The sequence below is a fragment of the Stegostoma tigrinum genome, chromosome 23, assembly GCF_030684315.1.
Source record: "Stegostoma tigrinum isolate sSteTig4 chromosome 23, sSteTig4.hap1, whole genome shotgun sequence".
Taxonomy (NCBI): domain Eukaryota; kingdom Metazoa; phylum Chordata; class Chondrichthyes; order Orectolobiformes; family Stegostomatidae; genus Stegostoma; species Stegostoma tigrinum.
This window is the reverse complement of record NC_081376.1, coordinates 30,029,601-30,053,412: the sequence shown is the minus strand read 5'-3', so window position 1 is coordinate 30,053,412 and position 23,812 is coordinate 30,029,601. Positions and strand designations below refer to the sequence as shown.

General features: G+C 42.2%; 1 protein-coding gene across 2 annotated transcripts in view; it reads left to right on the top strand.

Moving 5' to 3' along the window:
• LOC125462225 (netrin-3-like) overlaps positions 1–23,812 on the top strand; it is a 188,121-nt gene that overhangs the window by 46,002 nt on the left and 118,307 nt on the right. The gene's annotated exons all lie outside the window — the stretch shown is intronic.

Genomic DNA, 23,812 nt, shown 5'->3' with positions numbered 1-23,812 from the left:
AAAGCTTCATTTTATAATCCTTCAGCCTTGGCCATGCAACTTCCTCCACCCCCACCTAGTAAGGCAATCAGACCATGCAACAGTCACAAACCCAAACCCAAAACATTGCTGAACTGGGGCCTTTTACAAAGTTTGATTGAAGATTTTCTGTATTTGAATGCTTGGCACCGTTTGCCCCAGTTTCCAGCTCTGTTACTCTGAAGGCAGGGATTACTCAGGTAATATGATGAAAAGTGTAACATTTCATGTTTATATTAAATAGAAGTTCTGGCAAAATCACTCATGCAGGACCTAACCTTGTTCAACAACATATGACTTCATAAGGAATGATCCGCTTCACATGATGAGGGAGAGAAGCAGTCTAAATAATCAGCACCACCTTGCCCAGAACGCAGTTCAATTTCTGTTTCCTTCTCTGACATTGAGCTCCTTCATATCTTTGCCCAGTGGCCATTTTCATGTATGTTAAGACTATTCAACATAATAAGTGTCACACAGGTGATCCTGCCCCCAGATGGCTACGATCAGTACCTAACAAGTTGGAGAAAGGATTGAGACTTCCTAATCTTAGCTCAGTGATATTAAGGTCTTTAATCAACAGGTGAATGAGATCAGCATAAGCCAGACAGAGTAGCTAGCATTAGGTTCCTGTGGTGCAGCGATAATGTCCCTACCTCTGAACAAGGGAACGGAAGTTCAAGTCTCACCTGCTCCAGAGGTGGGTAATAACATCTCTGAACATGCTGATTTAGCAAAAATATGAATAGCCAGCATTTCCTGTTGTTCAACATCGCCAGTGAAGTTTCAAACATAGGAGCCAGCTGTGGCGGGGCTGGGCAGTGTGGATCTGAAGATTGGAAGAAGATTATGTGATCAAATAGGTTAAGGGCCACAGACACCTTAACGCGGATAGAGAGAGAGAGTTGATCATGGTCATAGACACATAGGACAGCATTTTCCCATTCATTTTCTCAGTATGGGAGGATGTTAGCTGGTGACTAAGTGCCACCTGTACCAGCAAGATAAATCACCCGCTCACCTGCCAGCAGCTCATTAAGAGCTGTCAGGGAAGCAAAGGCAAGTATCTTGCCCTATCTCAAGCCTTGACACCACTGACCCTGGTTGCCAGAAGCTGCAGGCCAATCACAGACATTAGCTGTCATTTGGGGGACCCAGCAGTGAGAAGATAGGTTTTTTGTTTCATCTTCTCATGAGGTGGAGGCCATGGGGAGAGGAAACTTGAGGATCAGAGACAAGGGCAGGGGACTGGTTATTAGTGACTTCCCCTTGTTGCTGTCTATGCCTCTGATTACCCCAAGACTGGAGGCAACCCCTCCAATCTAGCAGGCAGGTTAGCAAGTGAACTACCTTCCTTGCTCACTGGACAGATAATGATTAAGGAGGTGGCAGGTTGAAGCCCTTAACTTGCCATTAATGCTGAGATGGCAAGAGGTGTCAGATTTTCTTGAGGGCCACCTAACCTTATTAGTTTCTCTTCTTGTCACCTCTCTCTCAACGTGCTGTGAGGGGAAAATCACACCCATACAATGTTATTTGTGGTCTTTAATCAGTGTTTGTTTGCTGCACCAGGAGCTGAAAGGCAATCAGAAGGATTCAAACGTGCAGTAACATTTCAGCTTCAAATACTTAACAGCACTCACTGATGACAGTTAATATAAAAAAAGAGTTTAAGGTTGTTATAAAATGTTGGCTTTATTATAGGAGGGCTACCCCACCTTCCCTGCCATTTTATGGACCGACCACCTTCCAGCCTATCCCTGGAGAATGGGTAAAATCAAGCTCCTAATCTGTTGACATCCATGATGGAATGATACAGAACAGAAAAGAGGAGATTCTGGATAAGGAAGATCAGGAGCAGTGCTAAATTTTAAAACAAACCCTGTCACCAATACAACAAAATGTGAGGCTGGATGAACACAGCAGGCCAAGCAGCATCTCAGGAGCACAAAAGCTGACGTTTCGGGCCTAGACCCTTCATTATCCCTGTCACCAATACTTCAGCCAATGCTTTGGATAAAAAGTCGCACTGCTTGTTGCAGTACAATGTACCTCCCTGCTGAGATGTAAACTGCCTTCAAGTAGTGCTAGCCATTTACAATGTCAAAGCCTGTGTTAATATGAACAGCTTAGGTAGAGCTGACTGCACACAGTAATGACTTAAATGAGTAGACAGCATCTATTTAACATGCTGCATCATTTTAACGCAGAGTGAACAGCACTGGTGAATTGTGTATTGTGATCCCCATAACGGTTTGCAAACAATAAACAATTTGATTCCAACTGATTGTTTTTTATCAGTTCCTTTCATCAAATGTCCCAGTAAGTGGATGAGTAGGGGAAAGCATTTATCTGTCAATAAGCTATTTAATCTTGTTGAAAAAGAACCTTTGGAATGAATGATCACAAAATGATAGAGTGTTACATTTTGTTTGAAATTAAGGTTGTTCAATCCGAAGCAAGGGTGTTGAAGTTAAGTAAGGGAAATTATGAAAGCAAGAGGCACTAATTGGTTGAGTTGGATTGCAACATTACGTTAAAAGGCATGATTATACATAGGCAATGAAAGGTCTATAAAGAGATAATACATAGTTTTCAGAACAAATGCATTCATCCAAGGTACAAAAACTCAAAAAAGTCAGTCAACCATGGCTGACAAAGAAAAATATTAAAATTAAAGTTTCATAAAATGTCTAAAAATAATAACAACTGTGAAGATTGGGCAGATTTTAGAATACAGCAAAGGAGGATGAAGAAACTGATAAGGAAAGGGATAATAAATTATAAAAACAAACATAAAAATGGACTGCCAATGCTCCTAGAGTTATACAAAAAGGAAATGTCTGGCTAAGACCAAAGTGGATCCATTAAAAGCACATTCAGGAGAATTTATAATGGGGGATAGAGAAATGGCAGGGAAATTAAATGATTGCAGTGTGGTTGTTTTCACAGAGGAAGATACAATAAATTTTCCAGAATTAGAGACCCAAGATTCAGAGAGAACAAGGAGTTGAAGGATACTTGCAAGAAGTGTGAACTGGAGAGGTTAATTAGGCTGACAGTTGATACATCCTGAGATCCTATAAGACCATAAGACATAGTAGTGGAAGTAAGGCCATTTGGCCCATCGAGTCCACTCCGCCATTTAATCATGGCTGAAGGGCATTTCAACTCTACTTCCCTGCACTCTCCCTGTAGCCCTTGATTCCTTGTGAGATCAAGTATTTATCAATCTCTGCCTTGAAGACATTTAATGTCCTGGCCTCCACTGCGCTCCATGGCAACGAATTCCACAGGCCCACCACTCTCTGGCTGAAGAAATGTCTCCTCATTTCCATTTTAAATTTACCCCCTCTAATTCTAAGACTGTGCCCACGGGTCCTAGCCTCCCCACCTAACGGAAACAACTTCCCAGTGTCCACCCTTTCTAAGCCATATATTATCTTGTAAGTTTCTATTAGATCTCCCCTCAACCTTCTAAACTCTAATGAATACAATCCCAGGATCCTCAGCTGTTCATCATACGTTACACCTACCATTCCAGGGATCATCCTTATGAATCTCCGCTGGACATGCTCCAGGGCCAGTAAGTCCTTCCTGAGGTGTGGGGCCCAAAATTGGACACAATATTCTAAATGGGGCCTAACTAGAGCTTTATAAATTCTCAGAAGCACATCACTGCTTTTATATTCCAACCCTCTTGAGATAAACGACAACATTACATTCACTTTCTTAATTACGGACTCTACCTGCAAGTTAACTTTTAGAGAATCCTGGACCAACACTCCCAGATCCCTTTGTACTTGATCCTGATAGTCTACATTCCACAGGTAGAAAGAGGCAGCTATAGAGACAGTCAATATATTGGTAATTATTTTCCAAAATTCCATCGATTCTGAAATGTTTTCTGCAGATTAGAACTTTGTAAATGTTATCTCACTATTTAAAAAAGGAACAAGGGATGACTTGGGGACCCACAGTTCTGTCATCCTTGTGTGAGTCATAGGGAAATTGCTAGCATCTATCGCGAAGAACACCATAATTGGATACGAATAAAAATGATGTGATTGAGCAGAGTCAGAATGGATTTGCAAATGGAAAATGCTGTTTGACAAACTTGGAGTTTATTGAGAATGTTACAACATAACTTATAAAGAGAGTCAATGGATGCAGTATGTTTGGATTTTCAAACCAAATTTGTTGAAGTTTCTCACAGGTGAATGGGTAGCAGAGTGAAAGCACATGGTAGGGGATGTATTGTAGTAGCATGTGTTAGAGATTGACTAACAGGGCAAAAACAGAGTGGGAATAAATAGGTCATTCTCATATTGGCAGATTTGTGGGATGACTACTTTGCTCATAAAAGTTGGGAATTTTTTTTTATTCATTCATGGGATAAGGGCGTCACTGGCGAGGCAGCATTTATTGCAGTTATTCGACATGAAGACCAAATATAATATTTCCAAATCTGCAGATGATACAATGTTCAGCAGGAATGTGAATGTGAAGAAGATGTAAATTATTTTTAGGAGGATTTGGACAAGCTTAGTGATGGGGCTAGAACATGAAAAATGGAATTAAGTGTAGGAAATGTGAGGCCATTCATCTTGATAGGATGAACAGATGTGCAAATTATTTCTTAAAAGTGACAGGTCAGAAAGTGTACATATGCAAAGGGACTTGTCAATGAAGGTTAACATGCAGTTACAGCAAACTATTAGGAAGGCTGACGGAATATAAGCACTTATTGCAAGAGAATTTAAGTGTAGAAGTGAAGAAGTCTTACTTCAGTTGCATAGAAACTTGTTAGATTGCACCTGGAGTACTTTGAGCAGTTTTGGTCTCCTTATCTTAGAAAAAATATCGTTGCCATAGAGGGAGGGCAGCAAATGGTTATCAGACCAGTTCTCAGGTTTGTAGGATTCTCCTTCGAAGAGGGATTGGGCAAACTGGGCCTGTAGTCTCCAAAGTTTTGAAGAATTAGAGGTGATCTCATTGCAACTGACAAAATACTTACAAGGATAGAGAGGATATATGTAAGATATTTCATTGGTTGGGGAATCTAGAATGAGGAGATACAATGTAAAATAAAGGGATGCCATTTAGGACCAAAATGAGAATAATTGTTTAAAATTAGTATGGGGAATCTCAGAATTCTATACCCTAGAGGGGTGTGAAACTCTGTCTTTGAGTATATTTAAAGTGGAAGTTGATAAATGTTGCATTTTTAATGTCACAAAGGGTTATAAGATGGTGTGGGTCAAAGGCATTAAAGTGTTTTTAAGTGTCAGAGCAGCCTTGATGCACTGAATGGCCTACTCCTATTTTATGTTCCTAACCTGTTCCCCTGAAGGCATGAGGAGTAGCAATGCTATTCCCAAACGTACATGAAGCACAATCACAAGCAACCCTTCTGTAACTGCTCAAACTCTACATTTCTTGAGAGCCAAATTTTTGTCTTTTGAAATTTCCTAAAGACACATCCTTGACCCTATACCCTCCTCCTCACACTCCTTTACATAATTATTTACATCACTGATCCTATCTCTCCCTGGCCACTGATTTCTGCTGCTACTCTCTTTACAGCATTAGCACCTCTGGGACCCCCAAGCTACGTTTTTGATCCCAAATCTTTTCCATTACAACAGATAAGTGTTTTGATTTCTAATATGATCCACATCTGCCTATATTTCAGTCAGTCTGCCCCTATCCATCCTTGATTTTAACACCTCCAAATTTGAAGACTTCAGTGTTCTCCTGGGCATATCCCCAGCTTCATGCATGCATACACATCTACCGTAGGCAATACTTCACTCTCCATAAACACTTGCAGACCTCTGCATTGCTCACCCATTGTGTCTGTCCTTTCTAATCTATATTGGTTCCCACTCTCCCAATACCTGAAATTTAAAGTTAATCTACTTGTCTTCAACTCCATTTATGGCAGTGTCTCTCTTTCCATTACTACAACCCCCTGAGTTTGATGATTCGTGCTTCATTCCCTGTTTTTGTCCTCTTGCAACCTGTGTATTGTGCATAGAGAGGATATATGTAAGATGTTTCATTGGTTGGGGAGTCTAGAATGAGGAGATACATTCTAAAACAAAGGGATGCCATTTAGGACCAAAATGAGAATAATTGTTTAAAATTAGTATGGGGAATCTCAGAATTCTGTACACTAGGGGGTTGCAACCTAGAATTATTCCTTTCAAATTATTTCCCTAAAGCATCACCTCTCCCTCTTTTAAACCCTGTTTTCACTCTCCATTTCAGTCTGTCTTGGATTGGCGTTGGATTTCCTTTCCCTCAGAAACTCTATGAGACATTTCTCGATTTTGACAGCAAAACCTAAATAAAAGTTGTTGATAACTATCTGGAACACTTGGGCTGAAATTAAAGTTTGTGACAGTGCTGCCTTATATGACAGTGTGATTGTTAACGGCAGCCCCAGTCTTGGACCTAAACAGCAATTGTAAGACGTAAAGGGGCCAGAAGAGGGGAAAGTTTAGTTTCCTTTGCACATTCCAGAGTTCTTTTAAGTGTGCAGTGGATTCGACTTGTGTGTGCTGATGTTAATTGTAAGTTGATATGCAGCCTTCAGTGTATGAGCTAACATTTGTCTTTGCTTATTATGGGCACCTGTTCTAAGTGTATAATGAGGGTATGTTCGGTTTAAATGTGTGTTTTTACAATCCACGCCAACAGCAACGGCTGCAGCAGAACCCGTATGCCTGCAATGTTGGAATCAAACAGAAAATACCTGCAAAAGTTTCTAAACCTCATTTGCTCTCATACTTGACACATATGGAGTGCTGAACAGTTCCTCTGTTTTCATTTAAAGGGATAGGTAGTATGTTAATCTAATTATTCCTCTTAATCTACCACGTACCTCACTTGCTGATGCTACAAAATGGTAGTTTAAAACTTGAAGTTGTGAAGGAAATCCAACTTAAAGCAGAAATGATTTGAGAACTTTAGGTGGGATTATACAGGGGCCCATCAACATGGGTTTTGGTGAGAAATGCAGAAAATGTGTGAGAAATCCAGCACTGGGTTGGTACTGGGACCAACTCTCAGCATCTTTTACAAAGCTCTGCAGCCAAGGTGAGGTTTTTGCTCAGCAGCGGTGTGTTGCCTAATAAGGGAAGCATTGCTCATTAATGACCTTATTCATGGCACATCTCACTTTATCAAGATGCAGCTTACTGTCCAACCACCCACCACAAACTAGATGCGAGAATTCCTGACATTGCAGTCAGAACGAGTACCTCCTGACTTCATCTCACTGCTGGTGAAGAGCCTCCGTGCTGCTCACCACACAATAGCATAACCATGGGCATTTGTGGCATGCATCCCTCGACTATGGATATTGGCATTCAATAATCACCAACCCCCTGGGATCCTAAAGGCACATCTGCAGTCTCTTAAAGGATATTGAGAAGTTGACACATGCATTTCAGAGTTCCCTGGAGCCTAGCTTTGAAATGCTGTTGTGAGGAGATGTTGTGCACAAGGAGAGACACCCAGCTCATGCACTGGAACATTCTGCGTCTCAGGTCTGCTCGCTTGCTCTCGTAGCAGTCACTTACTTAACAGCTTACCTGGATGTTCACAGCATCCCTGCCCTTCCCTGCCTTGCCTTGCTTTGCTGTGCCTATTAGCACAGTCAGCCTGGAGTGTTCCTTCCTTGGCCAGTATGTGGGTGGCAGAGAGAGAAGAGTGTGGTTCTTGCCCTGGCACAGTGGAGCAGGCCACAGACATTCTATGGCCCAGCTGACCATTGCTCCAGACTGTGGAGACTGCGTACTAGCTCAGGGGGTGAGCCTCAGACCAAGATCTAGTGATTTGGCCTCCTGTATTGGTCTTCCAGGAATAGGGTTGCTCTCCTCTGGACCATGCCATCCACCAGAACCTCCAGGTCTCTGTTGCAGAATCAAGGTGCCTTTACTTCTTCTTGAACATATTCAGAAAGGCTGTCCTTTGATAAGGTGGGCTGCTTTGGAATGCTAGTGCTTCAACCATGGGGGTGAAGTACATGGTTAATGAGGCAAGGTTGGTAAGATGTGGCACAAGGTCTCAATAGATTTCAAACCCGAACAAACTGATACTTAACTAAAAAGGAGTAAGATTCAGCCCATTGTGCTTTAAATTGAGAGGATGGAACAAATTCAGATTTGGTGAATTTAGTGCATTGCTTTTATGCATTGGATAATGAGTCACAATGAGAGGGATTTTGGTACTATCCTTTCAGTGATTAATGGTGTATATTGTCCCACTGGCTATCAGTTCACCTTCATCGACAGGCTAGTGATTCTGAAATGAAATGTTACAGTTCCCCTGCCATTGCTCGTTACAAGCCAGAATGAAATAAAAAGAAAATACTCGATGTGCTGAAGCTCTGGCAGTGTTTCTCCAGAGAGAATCAGTGTAAATATTCATCTGAGACTTTTGATGAAAGACCACGAACCCAACACATGGAGTTTGTTTCCTTTTCCACAGATGTTGCCAGACTGTCTGTACATTTCCAGCAATTTCTGTTTTTATTTCAGATTTTCAGGATTTGCAGTAATTTGCTTTCGCTTCAGACAAGAAGTGAACCTGGACTCTCTGAAGCTCAGGCTACAATAAGGAAACTGCTATTTTTCTTTCTTTCAGTCCTGCACTAGTTTTGATCTACATTTGAAACACATCAAACTTTCCGAAGTCATTAGTCACACAGGAAAACAATACTTTGTTCCATGCTTGGAGCAACTCTTTCCATGAGAATCAGTCGCACAGGTGATGCTCAGTTGGTGTAGGTTGTTCCATTGTTGCAGGGTGTCCCAGTTCTTACTGTGGAACATCTCAATTGGTGGGGAGGACCAGCTGTAGTAGTATCTCTGAGGGTAGAAGCAGTTTGAGGGGTATCTCTGGAGGGGGGATGGGTTGGAACAGCTTGAGTGGTGCCCCTTGAAAGTGTGTTTGAAATGTAAAATATTTCAAACATTGTTTTACCCAGTGAATATGGATGTTGCTAGCATCCACCATATCCTTCATTGCCTTTGAGAACTTGATGGTGGGTTCCTCCTCTGCTCAGTTGTTAAATTATCCTCCATGACTCATGTCAGAGAATGCAAAGTTGCAATCTGAGCTGTTGTTGGTGGGTTTGGCTAGATTTGTCCATAACATGCTGTTGCCACTGATTAGTATACAAATTAAGTGTTGACACTTTATTTAGCTCATGTCTTTTAGATGTCATCCAGAACTCTGAGTTTCACCAAACTTCATTTAGCCATGACCTCTGTGCTTAGTGATTTATGTTGGTTTGCCATCTAGTGTTATCTTAAAATGTACATTCTTGGTTTCAAAATTTTCTCCAATTCTGGCCTTTCAATCAGTCCATCCTTGGCAACCATATCTTCAGCTATTGAAACCCTAAACTTCGGAATGTCCTGTCTGAAACTTTCCATCACTCCTCCACTTTCTCCTTTAAGATACTGCTTAAAAAATTGCTCCTTTAACCAATCTTTTGATCACCTGTCCCAACATCTTGTTATGTGACCCAGCATCCAAGGTCACTTGAAAATGCACTTGTGCCTTGGGACATCTTGCTTCATTAAAGGAGATATATAAATTCAAACTGTTGTTGTTGATGTGTTAGGTCATGAGATTACAGATTACAGTTGAATACATTCTGCTGTTGCATGTCCAGGTTTGGGATGATAGATTGGTTCTTCATCCATACTATCTAGCATGGTGGCAGTTACATTGTGAAGTCAGAACTTTGTTTCCACAAGGACAATACAGTGGTGAGTTCTACCAATACGGTCATGGATAGACACATTGGAGACTGAGTAAAATGGTGAGGACAATGTCAAGCCTTATTGGCTCTGTTATTTCTTGCCCCAGACCCAGTATGCCCTTCAGTGCTTGGCCAGTGCAGTCAGTAATGGTGGGACAGAACCATTCCTGGTAATGGACATTGAAGACCTACAGAATACATTCTGTGACCTTGTTGACCCTCAGTGGTTCTTTGAAGTGGTATTCAACACAGAGCAGTGCAAAGTCATCAGCTGATGGAGGGTGAGAAGTGATAATCAGCCAGATGTCGTCTTTCCCGTATTTGGCCAGATGCCATTAAACTCAATGTGCTCTAAAGTCAATGAGGAAGACTCCTAAGGCCACGCCCTTCCCAATGATTACACCAGTGCCTCCACCTCTAGCCCTTATGTCCTGCTCATTGGCCAGGTTATAGTGAGGGGCATTAGTAGAGCACTTTAACGTGTTGGCTGTGTAAGTTTGTTACTCAACCAGTGTGGGACAGCTCTCCCAATTTTGGCGTATGTTCCAGATATTAATGAGGAGGACTTTGTAGTGTTAACCATGTAGGGCCTGCCATTGTTTTGTTTAGATTTGCCATTTGAAAATATAAATTATGAATAGGAGTAGGCCATTCAGCTCCTTAAGCCCATTTTGTCATTCCATAAAATCATAATTGATTTGAATGCTGCCTGTACTATCGTGGATGTTTATATCCTTTGACATCTTATTAACCAAATCTATCCAACCCAGCCTTAGGGCGGCACGGTGGCTCAGTGGTTAGCACTGCAGCCTCACAGCGCCAGGGATCTGGGTTCGATTCCAGCCTCGGGTAACTGTCTGCGTGGAGTTTGCACATTCTCCCCGTGTCTGCGTGGGTTTCCTCTGGGTGATCCAATTTCCTCCCACAGTCCAAAGATGCGCAGGCTAGGTGGATTGGCCATGCTAAATTGCCCATTGTGTTCAGGGGTGTGTGGGTTATAGGGGGATGAGTCTGGGTGGGATGCTTCAAGGGGCAATGTGGACTTGGTGGGCTGAAGGGCCTGCTTCCACACTGTAGGGAATCTAATCTAATCTAATCAGCCTTAAATGATCTTGCATCCCTCTGTGGGGAGAGAATGCCACAAATTAACCACTTTTGAAAAGAAAAGATTCCTCTGCATCTCAGTCTTAAATGAGAGACCTTCTATTTTTAAGACGTGTACCTTAGGTCTAGGCTCACCCACCAGGGGAAACACCCTTTCAACATCCACCCTGTCAAATCCTCTCAGAATATTATACATTTCAATGAGATCACCTCTCATTCTTCTGAACTCCAATCGGTACAGATGCAACCCATGCACCCTTTCTGTTCAGTCAATCCTCTCAAGACATTCCAGGCAAGTGAACCTTCTCTGCACTGTTTTTTAATGCAATTATATTCTTTTTTAAATAAGACATTAAAAACTGTACATAGTACACAAGACACAGTATCACCAATGCCCTTTTTTTAACTAAAGCAACAGTTCTCTAATTTTATACTTTATTCCTCTTACCAAAACAAGTTCTATTTGCCTTCCTCGTCACTTAGCTGTATGTGCATATAATCTTTGTCTGACTAGGACACCCAGATCCCTCTGTACCTCCGATTTCTTCAAGGTTACTCTATTTAAATAATATTCTGCTTTTCCTTCCTTCGCACCATAGTGGACAACTTCCCATTTATAGTCTAACTGCCACATTTTTACCATTTCGTTTAACCTATCAATATCCCTTTACAAACTCGTCATGTGGCACATCCCTACCCATCTTTGTATCATCAGAAAATTTTGTAGCCATACATTTGGTGCTTTGTCCAAATCATTCATATAAATTATAGATAGTTGATTGAGCAGCAACGATCTCTGTAGTATTCGATTTGTCACATCCTGTCAACCTGAAAATTACCCATTTTTTCTTACTCTTTTTCCAGTTAGCTAAACCATTCTCTATCCATGCCGTTGTGTTACTCCTTACACTGTATCTCTCATTTCAAATAGTAAACTTGAATGTGACACCTTGTCAATAGCTTCTGGAAGTATGCCACATTTTACTGGGCCCCCTTTTCCCATCCTGCTTATTACATCCTCAAAGAATTGTAATAAATTAGTCCAACATGATTTTCCTTTCGCAAAACATTGCCTGATTGCATTGAAATTTTCTAAGCACCCTGTTATAATGTTCCTAATAACTGATAATAACATTTTCCATTCTAGTTTTAGGTCACAGCTAGAAGGAAATAGATTTCATACAACTGAATGCTTTACTCGGCTATTTCAGAGGGCAGTTAAGGGCCAAACATTTTGCTGTTGGTCTGGAGTCTCATGTATGTCAGACCTATTGGCCTTTGGCTGCCTTAGGAAAAGGGTGTTCGAGGACAACAACATCAGGTCCGACACCAAGATTATGGTTTTCAGAGGTGTGGTGGTGTCGCCCTCCTGTATGGCACTGAAATGTCTACAGCAGACGTCTCAAGGTTCCAGAGCAGTGCCACCAACGCTGCCTGCGCAAGACTCTGCAAATCTGCTAGGAGGAAAGATGCACCAACACCAGTGTCCTTGACTAGGCTAACATCCCCAGCATCGAGTCGCTGACTACTCTTGATCAGCTATGAAGGGATGGGGTCATCGTCTGCATGACTGACACAAGACTCCCCAAGCAGGTGCTCTACTCCCAGTTTCGAAACAGCAGGCAAACCCCAGGTGGACAGAGGATGTGCTTCAGAGATACTCTCAAGGCCTCACTGGCAAAGTGAGCCATTTCCAGGGACACCTGGGAATCACTGGCTCAAGATTGTCAGAAGCTGAGGAGAAGCATCCAGGAAGGCATTGAATACTTCGAGACTTACCGTTGGGGAAAAAGTGGAAGCCAGGTGAAAACTGCATAAGGAGCGTACCGCCACACCAACACCCCAACCAGCCCTTCCTGTGGCCACCGTCTGCCCCAAGTGTAACAGACCCTGCAGAAGCCATATCAGTCAGTACAGTCACCTATGGACTCACCCTGAGATTGGAAAAGAGTCATCCTTGCCTGCAAGGAACTGTCAATGCTGATGATGTCTGCCACACCAGGCAGAGATGGCAAATTTCCTTCTTTGAAGGAAAGTAATTGATTTTCATTTTGACAGCTTCATGGTTGCTCTTAGTGAGGCCAGTTTTTTTTTAATTCCAGATTTATTCCTTTGTTTTTAGAATTTGAACTTATGTTCTCTGGATTCCAAGTCTAGTCACATAACCACTTTGCCAGAGGAACCACAGGATTCTTGCTGAGTCGTGGGTGTCCCTGGGATGTCGTTTGGAAATTCCAAGGAAATGCCTTTCTTAGTTGTATAGTTTGAAATTGAGTAAAGCTGAGCTTTGTTGTACAGCAGGAGCAGTTAGGTAGCAGATGCTTGCGTGCAGAGGAACGAGGTTAGCAGCCAAAGTAAAGCCAAACAGGCACAAAACCTTATAAAAAGGATTTGAGAAAATCGGTCTGAATTCTAAATTCAGACAGTAATGATTTTCTCAGGAATGTCGTAAAATCTTCAAATAAATCCATTTTAACAGCCGACAGTTTTAAGAGAGGCCCTTCATTTCATTTCTCACCATCGAAAGTCTCTTGTTGGGCTGAGCTCAATACGCACTTTAATAAATAGAGGCATAGAGTCATACAGCATAGAAACAGACCATTTGGTCTACCTAGTCCACACTGACCATGTTCCCAAACTAAACTAGTCCCACTTGCCTATGTTTGGCCCATATCGCTACAAACCTTTGCTATTCATGTACCTATCCAAATGTCTTTTAAATGTTGTAACTGGACCCACATCCACCACTTCCTCTGGCAGTTCATTCCACACACAAACCACTCTATGTGTGTAAAAAAAAAATTGCCACTCATGTCCTTTTTGAAACTTTGTCCTCCAGGCTTCGTGTAACCTTGTAAAATGTTGCTGTGAACATATCTTCTGAGTGACGCAGAACTTAGTTACAGCAGTTTGCTGGCTGGGCTCCTTAAGCAATATTGTAAATGATTCAATCAAGAGATCAATGTGCAATTAACAAGTCCTTTACACTCGTAACACGATCATCTGCTCGTAAAATTCCCTCAGTACTGTCCCAACAACCATTCCCACCACAAGTACAGCAAAGGCTAAATACAGTGTAGAACCTCTTCTACACTGAAGGCATTCTGAGGAAGGTCACTGGACCTAAAATGTTAACGCTGATTTCTTTCCATAGATGCTGCCAGACCTGCTGAGTTTTCCCAGCAATTTCTGCTTTTGCTCCTTCTACACTGTTCCATCAAACTTTTTTTTTAAATTTCAAACATATGCTTTATTCATAAAATATCTTCAAATACCATAGTCACTAAAGCTGTTCGGTTCTGTACTTCTGCGTATGAAGAAACAAACAAACATTGGAGTTTGACTCTATTGAGAAAACAAACCATTTCCTTACCATTTTCTACTTGTACAAAACTATATTTCTATATGTTTGAGGCACAGGGGAGTCTGAAAACTGAACAATCTCCATTTAATTTCAGCTGAAAGTCCTTAAATGGTGGTCTTTCCCCACTTTACCTTGGCAGCAGTTGCCCCAAGCTTTACTTCATCCCTCAGCATGTAGTCTTGGATTTTGGAACGTGCCAGTTTACAACACTCGGTTAAGGCCAACTCTTTATTCTGGAAGACTACTGTCCCATCAAACCCTCTTGCAGCAAGTACATCACAAGGTTAGATACAGAGTAAAGATTTTCCTATGGTGCAAAAATGTACCTCTTTCTCACCACCATGGATTATCACTCTGGCTATTCTGAGTTACATTTTCTAACAGTAGCTGTCTAGTGTTGTCCACTTGTAATTATTGTTGGATTAGGAGCAGTATTCTTGTTTAACTGTAGGACCAAACAGACCTGAAAAGCCATATGGCTAAAACTTCCTTTCAATTACAATGCCACAGACAAACCTTCTCTAATGCGATTCTTGATTAGTGTTAACTTGCAGCAAAAATAATAACAATGTGAAACGCTGCCGAGATTTGACGTGGTTACAAGCAGCATGTTACAACATACTACAGAATTTTTATTGAATTAGTGGATTTTCTAAGTAGGGTAAAACAGAATAAAAAGATGGCATGGGGTAAGCTTAAAAACATCCAGAAGGCAAAAGAAAGTTATGAAATCAAATGAAGAAAGTTTGTAAGAAGAAATAATATAGTATTCAATCGATACATCAATAACAAAAGGGAAATTAAAGTAGAAACAGGACCATTAAGGTATGAACAAATAAGCTAACAGGTAATGCTAGAGAAGTGACACAAGGCATGAAATAAATATTTTTCCTCAGTTTTCATGGAAGAAGACAGACATTTAATTTGAGGATAATCTTTATAAAGAGTATGAATATAGTTGGGTAGAAAGACCACAAAATATAGGAGCAAAATTGGGCCATTCAACCTATCGAGCCTGTTCCACCATTCAATCATGGCTGATATGTTTTCCAACTCATTCTCCTACCTTCTCCCCATCACCTTTGATCTCCTTCCAATCTATCTCTGTTCCAAATACACTCAGTGACTCGGTCTCCACAGCCTTCTGTGGCAGAGTTCCACTGATTCATAACCCTCTGGCTGAAGAAATTCCTCCTCATCTCAGTTCTGACCCCCTGTGGATTCCACTAATCACAGGCAGATATCCTGAAAAAGACTCCTGTATCCCCACTCTCTGCCTTGTATCTGTCAGCCAATCCTCTGTCGATGTCCGTAACTTGCCCCAAACACCATGGGCTCTTATCTTAATTAGCAGCCTCCAGTGTGGTCTTCTGGACATCCAAATGGCTCATGTCCACTGGCTCTCCTTTGTCTAACTTGTTCATTACCTCCTTTAAGAATTCTAACAGATTTGTCAGGCATGACCTCCTTTTGACTAAGCCATGCTGACTCGGCCATTTTTTACTAAATACTTCCAAATAATTTGCAGTCTTATCCTTAGTAACAGACTTTAAAATATTAGCAATGACCAAGGTCAGGCCAACCCGTCTCTAATTTCCTGCGTTCTGCTTCTTTCCCTTCTTAAACAGGAGTGTTACATTAGCCACTTTACAGTCCTCTACGACTGTTCCTGCCTCCATTGATTCCTGCAAGATCACCATCAATGTCTCTACAATACCATCAGCTATCTCCTTCAGAAACCTGGGGTGTAATCCATCCAGTCCGGTGATTTATTCACTTCCAGATCTTTCAGCCTCCCCAGTAACTTCTCCTTAGTGATGACCAATGCACTCACCTCTGCCCCCTGACTCTATTGAAGTTCTGTTATGCAACTGGTGTCTTCCATTGTGAAGACTGATGCAGACTATCTATACAGTTCCTTTGTCATTTCTTTTTTACCTCATTACTATCTCTCCAGCCTCATTTTCCAGCAGTCCAATATCCATTCTTGCCTCTGTCACCTTATATATATGCAAACAAACTCTTGCAATTTTCATTTATATTTCTAGCCAGCTTACCCTCATATTTCATCTTCTCCCTGCTTATTGATTTTATTGTTGTCTTCTGCTGGTTTTTAAAGGCTTCCCACTAATCTTCACCACCTTGTATGCTATTTCTTTTGCTTATATGCTGTCTCAGACTTCCCTTGTCAACCATAGTTGCCTTGTCCTCCCGTTAGTTACGTTCTTCTTCCTTGGGGTGAATTTCTGCTGTGCTTAGAACATAAGAGCATAGAACATATAATAGCACAGCACAGTACAGGCCCTTCAGCCTTTGATGTGGTGCTGAACTTTTAAACTAATACTAAGGTCTATCTAACCTCCACCCCTACATTGTACTATCATGCATATGCCTATCTACTAGCTGCTTAAATGCCCCTAATAAGGTTGACTCCACTACCCTCTCCGGCAATGCATTCCACACTCCTACCACTCTCTGAGTAAAGAACCTACCTCTGACATTTCCCCTATATCTACCTTCACTCACTTTAAAACTATGTCCCCTCATAATAGCTACCTCCACCCGAGGAAAAGGTCCCTGGCTGTCTACTCTATTTATACTTCTGATCATTTTGTGCACCTATCAAGTCACCTCTCATCCTTTGTCGTTCCGAAGAGAAAAGCCCTAGCTCTCTCAAACTTTCCCCATAAGATCTTCCCTCAATCAAGGCAACATCCTGGTAAATCTCCTCCGCACCTTTTCCAACGCTTCCACGTCTTTCCTGTAGTGAGGTGACCAGAACTGGACACAATACACCAGACGTGGCTGAACCAGGCTTTTGTGCAGCTGGAGCATAACTTCACGCCTATGAACTCAATCCCTCTATTAATGAAAGCTAACACACCATACGCCTTCTTAACAACTCTATACACCTTGGTGACAGCTTTCAGGGAACTGTGAACATGAACCCCAAGATCTCTCTGCTCCGCCACACTGCCAAGAATCTTTCTGTTAACCCTGTATTCTGCTTTCAAGTTTGTCCTTCCAAAATAAATCACCTCACACTTTTCAGGGTTAAACTCCACCTGCCACTTCTCAGCCCAGCTCTGCATCCTATCAATGCCCCTTTGTAACCTAGAACAGCCCTCCACACTATTCACAACTTGACCCACCTTCGTATCGCCTGTGAGCTTACTAATCCGCCCTTCCACTTCTTCATCCAAATCATTTACAAAAACCACAAATAGAAGAAGACCCAGAACAGATCCTTGTGGTACACCACTCGTAACTGAGCACCATGTTGAATATTTTCCATCCACTACCACCCTTTGTCTTCTAAGGGTCAGCCAATTCTGAATTCAATCTGCCACTTGCCCCCCTATCCCATCTCCTTACTTTCTGCATGACCCTACCATGGGGAATCTTATCAAACACCTTACTTAAATCTACGTATACCACATCCACTGCTCTACCTTCATCCACGTGTTTGGTCACCTCTTCAAAGAATTCAATAAAGTTTGTGAGGCATGATCTACCCTCACAAATCCACGCTGACTATCACGAATCAAACTGTGCCTATCCAAGTGATCATAAGTCCTGTCTCTCAGACCCCTGTCCAATAATTTGTCCTCCACTGATGTAAGACTAACTGGCCTGTAATTTCCGGGGTTATCCCTATTCCCTTTTTTGAATAAGGGAATGATGTTTGATCTCTCCAATCTTCCGGCACATTACCTGTGGACAGTGAGGATGAAAAGATCATCACCAAAGGCTCTGTGATCTCTTCCCTCGCTTCCCATAGAATCCTTGGATAAATCTCATCAGGCCAGGGTGATTTATCTATCTTCAAGTTCCTCAAAATTCCTAGTACATTATCCTTACTAACTTCGACATCCTCTAGCCTACCAGCCTGTTTCACACTGTTCTCCTCTACAACTAGGTCCCTCTCAGTTGTGAATGCTGAAGAAAAGTATTCATTTAAGGTGACTCCTATCTCTTTAGGCTCCGTGCACTAATTCCCTTTACAATCCTTGATAGGCCCTGCCCTTTCTCTGTGCCTCCCGAATTACCGTCAGAAACTCCTGCCATTGTTGCTCCACCATTTTCCCTGCTCGGTCCCCTTCCAATTAACCCTGGCTAGTTCTTCCCTTATGTCTTTGTAGTTACCTTTTCTCACTTGTGAGACCATTATATCTAGTTCCAACTTCTTCCTTTCAAACTACAGGGTGAATTCTATCATAGTCTGGTCACTGGCCCTTAGGGGATTCTCTACCTTATGCAAACCTGCCTCATTGCACATCATTCAGTCCAGACTTGCCTGTTCCCTAGTGGGCTCTACCCTACGTTGCTCCAAAAAAAGTCTCATAGGCATTCCACAAAATCTTTTCCTTGAGATCTGCTACCAACATGATTTCCTCATCTGCATATTGAAGTTGCCCCATGATTATTGTAAGAGTGCCTTTCTTACATGCCTTTTCTATCTCCTGATTTATTTTCTGCCCCACACCCTGACTATCTCTGGGAGGGCATTACATAACTCCCATCAGGGTTTTCCTTTCCTCTGCTAACTACACCAACATAGGCTGCACACCTTCTGACCCTGTGTTACTTCTTACTATTGATTTAATTTCATTTTTTTATGAACAAGGCAACCCTACTACTTCTGCACATCGGCCTGTCCTTTCAATAGGAAACAAATTCTTGGATATTTAGTTCCCAACCCTGATCGCCTTGGACCCATGTCTCTGTGATACCCACAATATTGTACCTGCCAGTTTCAATCTGGACTACAAGCTCATTTACCTTGTTTTGTATATTGTGGCATTTTAGTTCAACAGCATCAGCCCTGCATTGACCATCCCCATTCTCATAGTTATCCCCTTATCTGCTGTGCCTGAAGTTAGATTCCTGACCCTTTCCATACTCTCTATCCTATTACTAATTAGGGAAACATTCATAACCTCTCTTGACACCATCTCCCATTTAGCCTTTCCTATAATTTTCCATGCAACTGAACCCACTGACACCACCCCCCCACCCATTTAGATTAAAGCCCTCTCCATAGCCCTAACTTAGTGATTCACAGGACACTGGTCCCAGTGTAGTTCAAGTGGAGCCCGTTCCATTAGAACAACTCCCTTCATCCCTGCACTGGTACCAATTCCCATGAATTTGAACCCATTTTCTCTCATGCCAATCTTTGAAATACAGAGAAAAAAATGCACAAGCCAGTGAAACTAAAAGGGAATATACCCCAGGTCTGGATTGAATGCAACACAGATATTAAAATAAGCTAGCAAAACGATTGTAGAGGTGCTAGTTTATATTTAAAAGTTTCACAGCAGAGGATGATAGAATGAGAGGACTCTGCCATCAGTACTAAAAGAAATGTTAGAAGAACATCTAGAGACAGAAAATATAGCAAAGATAAAGTAGGTCAGCATGGTTTCCACTACAACTAAATAACCTCTGAGTCAAATTTTCTGAAGAGGTACTGGACAGACTTGACGAGGATTTTGTAGTAATTTTGAAGAATTAGGAGCAGGAATAGATCATTCAGCCCATTGATCCCACTCTGCCATACAATATGATAACGGCTGATCTGATTGTGGCCTTATCTTTACTTTTATGACTTGTCTGCAGATCAGAAAATGAACTTAGCCTTGAATATATTCAATAGAATAGCCTCCACTGCTCTGTGAAGGAAGAAGTTCCAAAGATTAGCTAAGGGAATCCCAAAATGTGAGCCGCAACCCACAATGGAATCACAGAGGTTACAATTGTGGTTGTGACCTCCCCCTTCTTCAAGGCAGCAATGGTAGCTGTGGCGTGGTGATGACCCAGTCTCGAGGCTCAACTGCGACAGCCTTGAACTCATTGGATCAATTTAATCAAACAGCATAAGGTAGATAGTCAGCTCAAAGTGTCTTTTTTGTATCACTTTCAGCAACAAGCTCAAGTGGGCCCATAACGCCTGTCTGCCAATTCAGTGTAGGTTGAGGCAGCAAATGAAATACAGTCACTTTCTGACTGCAGGAAACATGGAGAAGTCACATGGTTTGGCAGGGTCAGAGAGTGGCATCATCAAATCATACTGTGTTTCTGCTGCTGTCTGCCTGTTGTATAGGTTCCTTACCTCAAGACAAGTCTGCATTTAGTTAGATTACACTTTTTGTTATGCACAGTCTGATCTGCATAGAAAAGAAAGAAGGATTGGGCAAAGCAAAATAATGTTTCTAAAATATGGTACAGGAACGGAGAATTGGCAGCGATCAGGAAAGATCAAAAGATTGGAACCTTTTCTTTAGAAAATCGAAGTGTAGTCCTGATTGAGATCCTTAAGTTTAAGAAGACTTAGGTAGGGTGGATGTGAATGTTTCCATTTGTGTGAAAATCTGAAGTCAAGTGCTGTAAATATGTGATAATTACTAGTAAATCCAATAGGAAATTGAGGAGAAATTTCTTTACTCAGAGAGTGGTTCAAATGTGGAACATGCCACAACAGGAAGTGGCTCAGATAATAAAATGTGAGGCTGGATGAACACAGCAGGCCAAGCAGCATCTCAGGAGCACAAAAGCTGACGTTTCAGGCCTAGACCCTTCATCAGAGAGGAAGTGGCTCAGGAGCTTTTATAAGGGAAAGTAAACAAGTACTGAAAGATACACTGAAAGGTAGGGAAGTGGCAGATATACTACAAGGAGATCCATGTGGAAAATAAAAATGCCAGCACAGAAACAGGCTGTTTGATATAACTAATTTGTGTTATTCTTCTGACTGGATCCTCAGCATCTGTTGATTTGGATCAATATTTCAGCTAACACTATTCACCTAGCCTTTCCTCTTAACGAAGCTTAAAATGACATTATTGCACAATTCCTAAATGCTTCTCCCTGCAATCCAATTTCCTTCAGGACTGATTCAGTCATTAGCAACATTCTTTGTGACCATAATTGCCACATGCTATCCTTCCTAATCCTCATTCTCCCTCCTGATGTTTAGCAGAGTTGTTTAATCCACCTTTACACATAGTATCTTTGAAATTAATTCAAAGCTGCATGATACTGGCTTTCTTTGAAATGTTCCATGCAGCAACAAACTACATCTTTTGTTACAATCTCCTTCTTCTGATCACTGTCCATGCATCTTAGCTTCCATTCTTGGACCTTCCTTCTCTAGTGGTGACATTTATCAGTACATTTATCAAAATCAACAGTAGACTTTTCCCATGTAGTGAGCAGGGAATGTTGTGATAAAATACTGGAGAACCCAGTTGGAACGGTCTTAGAGCCAGGGAGGTTTTCCAGCAATGGGCTGACAGACACCTTGGTTCCGTGCTCCAAGGAGGCAGGCTATTGGTTTGAAAGTTAAAGACCCAGATAAAGAGCCATTTTACATGGTCATGACATTTAACCAATTGCAGAGAGGAACCTGCATTCAATTGCAATGACAAACATGTTGAGCTGGATCCTATATAACAACCAATAAGAAACAAATCTGAAAGTCATGCCACCCACCCCAGCAAGCCGGCACGGTGGCTCAGTGGCTAGCACTGCTGCCTCACAGCACCAGGGACACAGGTTCGATTCCAGCCTCGGGTGACTGTCTGTGTGGAGTTTGCACATTCTCCCCGTGCATGCTTGGGTTTCCTCCCACTGTCCAAAGGTGAGTAGGTTAAGTGAATTGGCTATGCTATAGTGCCCAGGGATGTTTAGGTTGGGTGGGTTAGATGTGGGAAATACAGGGGTGGGGGAATGAGTCTGGGTGGGATGCTGTTCAGAGCGGGGTGTGAACTTGTGGGGCCAAATAGCCTGTTTCCATCCTGTAGAAATTCTATGATAAACAGCAAGTGGGACAGAACACCAATGCTTCACCAGAGGTGCACTGATGATGTTACTTGGAAGGGTGATGAAATGTCTGCAAACAAACTTATTGGCTCGATGAGCAAGTCAACAACCCAAGCTACAAATTGTCTCAAAAAACTTTTGATAATTGTTTATCTTTAAGTTACGTACTAACTCAAAGTCTAGGACCTTTCTCAGCAGGACCAACCCCTAAGAAGGATTGAACAGTGGCAAGTGGAATTTAACCCTGAAAAGTGTGAGGTAACAAGGTGTAGAGCTGGATGAACACAGCAGGCCGAGCAGGAAAGCTGATGTTTCGGGCCTAGACCCTTCTTCAGAAATGGGGGAAGGAAAGGGGGTTCTGAAATAAATAGGGAGAGAGGGGAAGATGGATAGAGGAGAAGATAGGTGGAGAGGAGACAGACAGGCCAAAGACGCAGGGATGGAGCCAGTAAAGATGGGGGTAGGTGGGGATGTAGGGAGGAGACAGGTCAGCGCAGGGAGAACGAACAGGTCAAGGGGGCGGGATGAGGTCAGTGGGTAGGAGATAGGGGTGTGGCTTGAGGTGTGAGGAGGGGATAGGTGGGAGGGAGGACAGGTTGGGGGGGGGGGTGGGAATGAGCTGAGCTGGTTTTGGGATGCAGTAGGGGGAGGGGAGATTTTGAAGCTTGAGAAGTCCACATTGATACCATTGGACTGCAGGGTTCCCAACCGGAATATGAGTTGCTGTTCCTGCAACCTTCAGGCAGCAAGTGTGACTTGTTGCATTTCAGGTGGGTAAACAAGGCAAGGGAGTGTATGTGGAATGACAAGATCCTAGGAAGTACAAAGGATCAGTGGGACCTTGGTATGCATGACCACAGATCCCTGAAGGCTGGAAGATAAGGAAATAACGTGGTTAAGATGGCATATGGGTAGCTTGCCTTTATTGTTCAAGACATTGAATAGAACAGCAAAGAGACTTTGATGGACCTGCATGTGTTGTTAATTTGTTAAGCCGTCCCTGGTGGGCTGTGTGTAATTCTGGTCACCACACTGTAGGAAGGTGTGGTTGCGATAGACAGGGTATAGAAGAGATTTGCTCGGATGTTGCCTGAGCTGGATTTGTTTTCCTTAAAGCGTAGAAGACTGAGAAAGATATGTTTGAGGCGTAAAGGTTATGAGGGGCTTATATAAGGTAGAAGAGTAGGAAATGTTCCCCTTAATGTAGGTATCAAGACCAGGTGTACACTTTTAAGATGGGAAGCAGGAAGTTTAGAGGGGATTTGAAGTTTTTTTTTCCACTAGAGGGTATGGGTATCTGGATTTCTCTGCTTAAAAGTGTGGTAGACACAGGAACACTTAAGAACTACTTAGATGGGTACTTGAAAAGCCATATCATACAAAGCTATGGGCCAAGTACTGAAAAATGTGATTATAGTAGATAAATGTTTGAAGACAGGCACAAATGACATGATGGGTCGAAGGGTCCTCTTCCTTACTGTGAAAACTGCATGGTGTTATGACTCTCCCACTCTTGGCAGCACTCTCACTTTCTCTCAGAAGCACTGCTGAGACTTCAGAGCTGCTGATCCCCTGACTGAGGCAAAAGCATGATCAACCATCTGCTAAGCTTAAGTAAACTGTGAGCCCAGATGTGGCCAGTTTAGAACCTAGCTCTTGTAAAATCACCGCACTGGGTCACAAGGTCAGCAAATGCAGGCTATGAAACTATTTTTCTCACC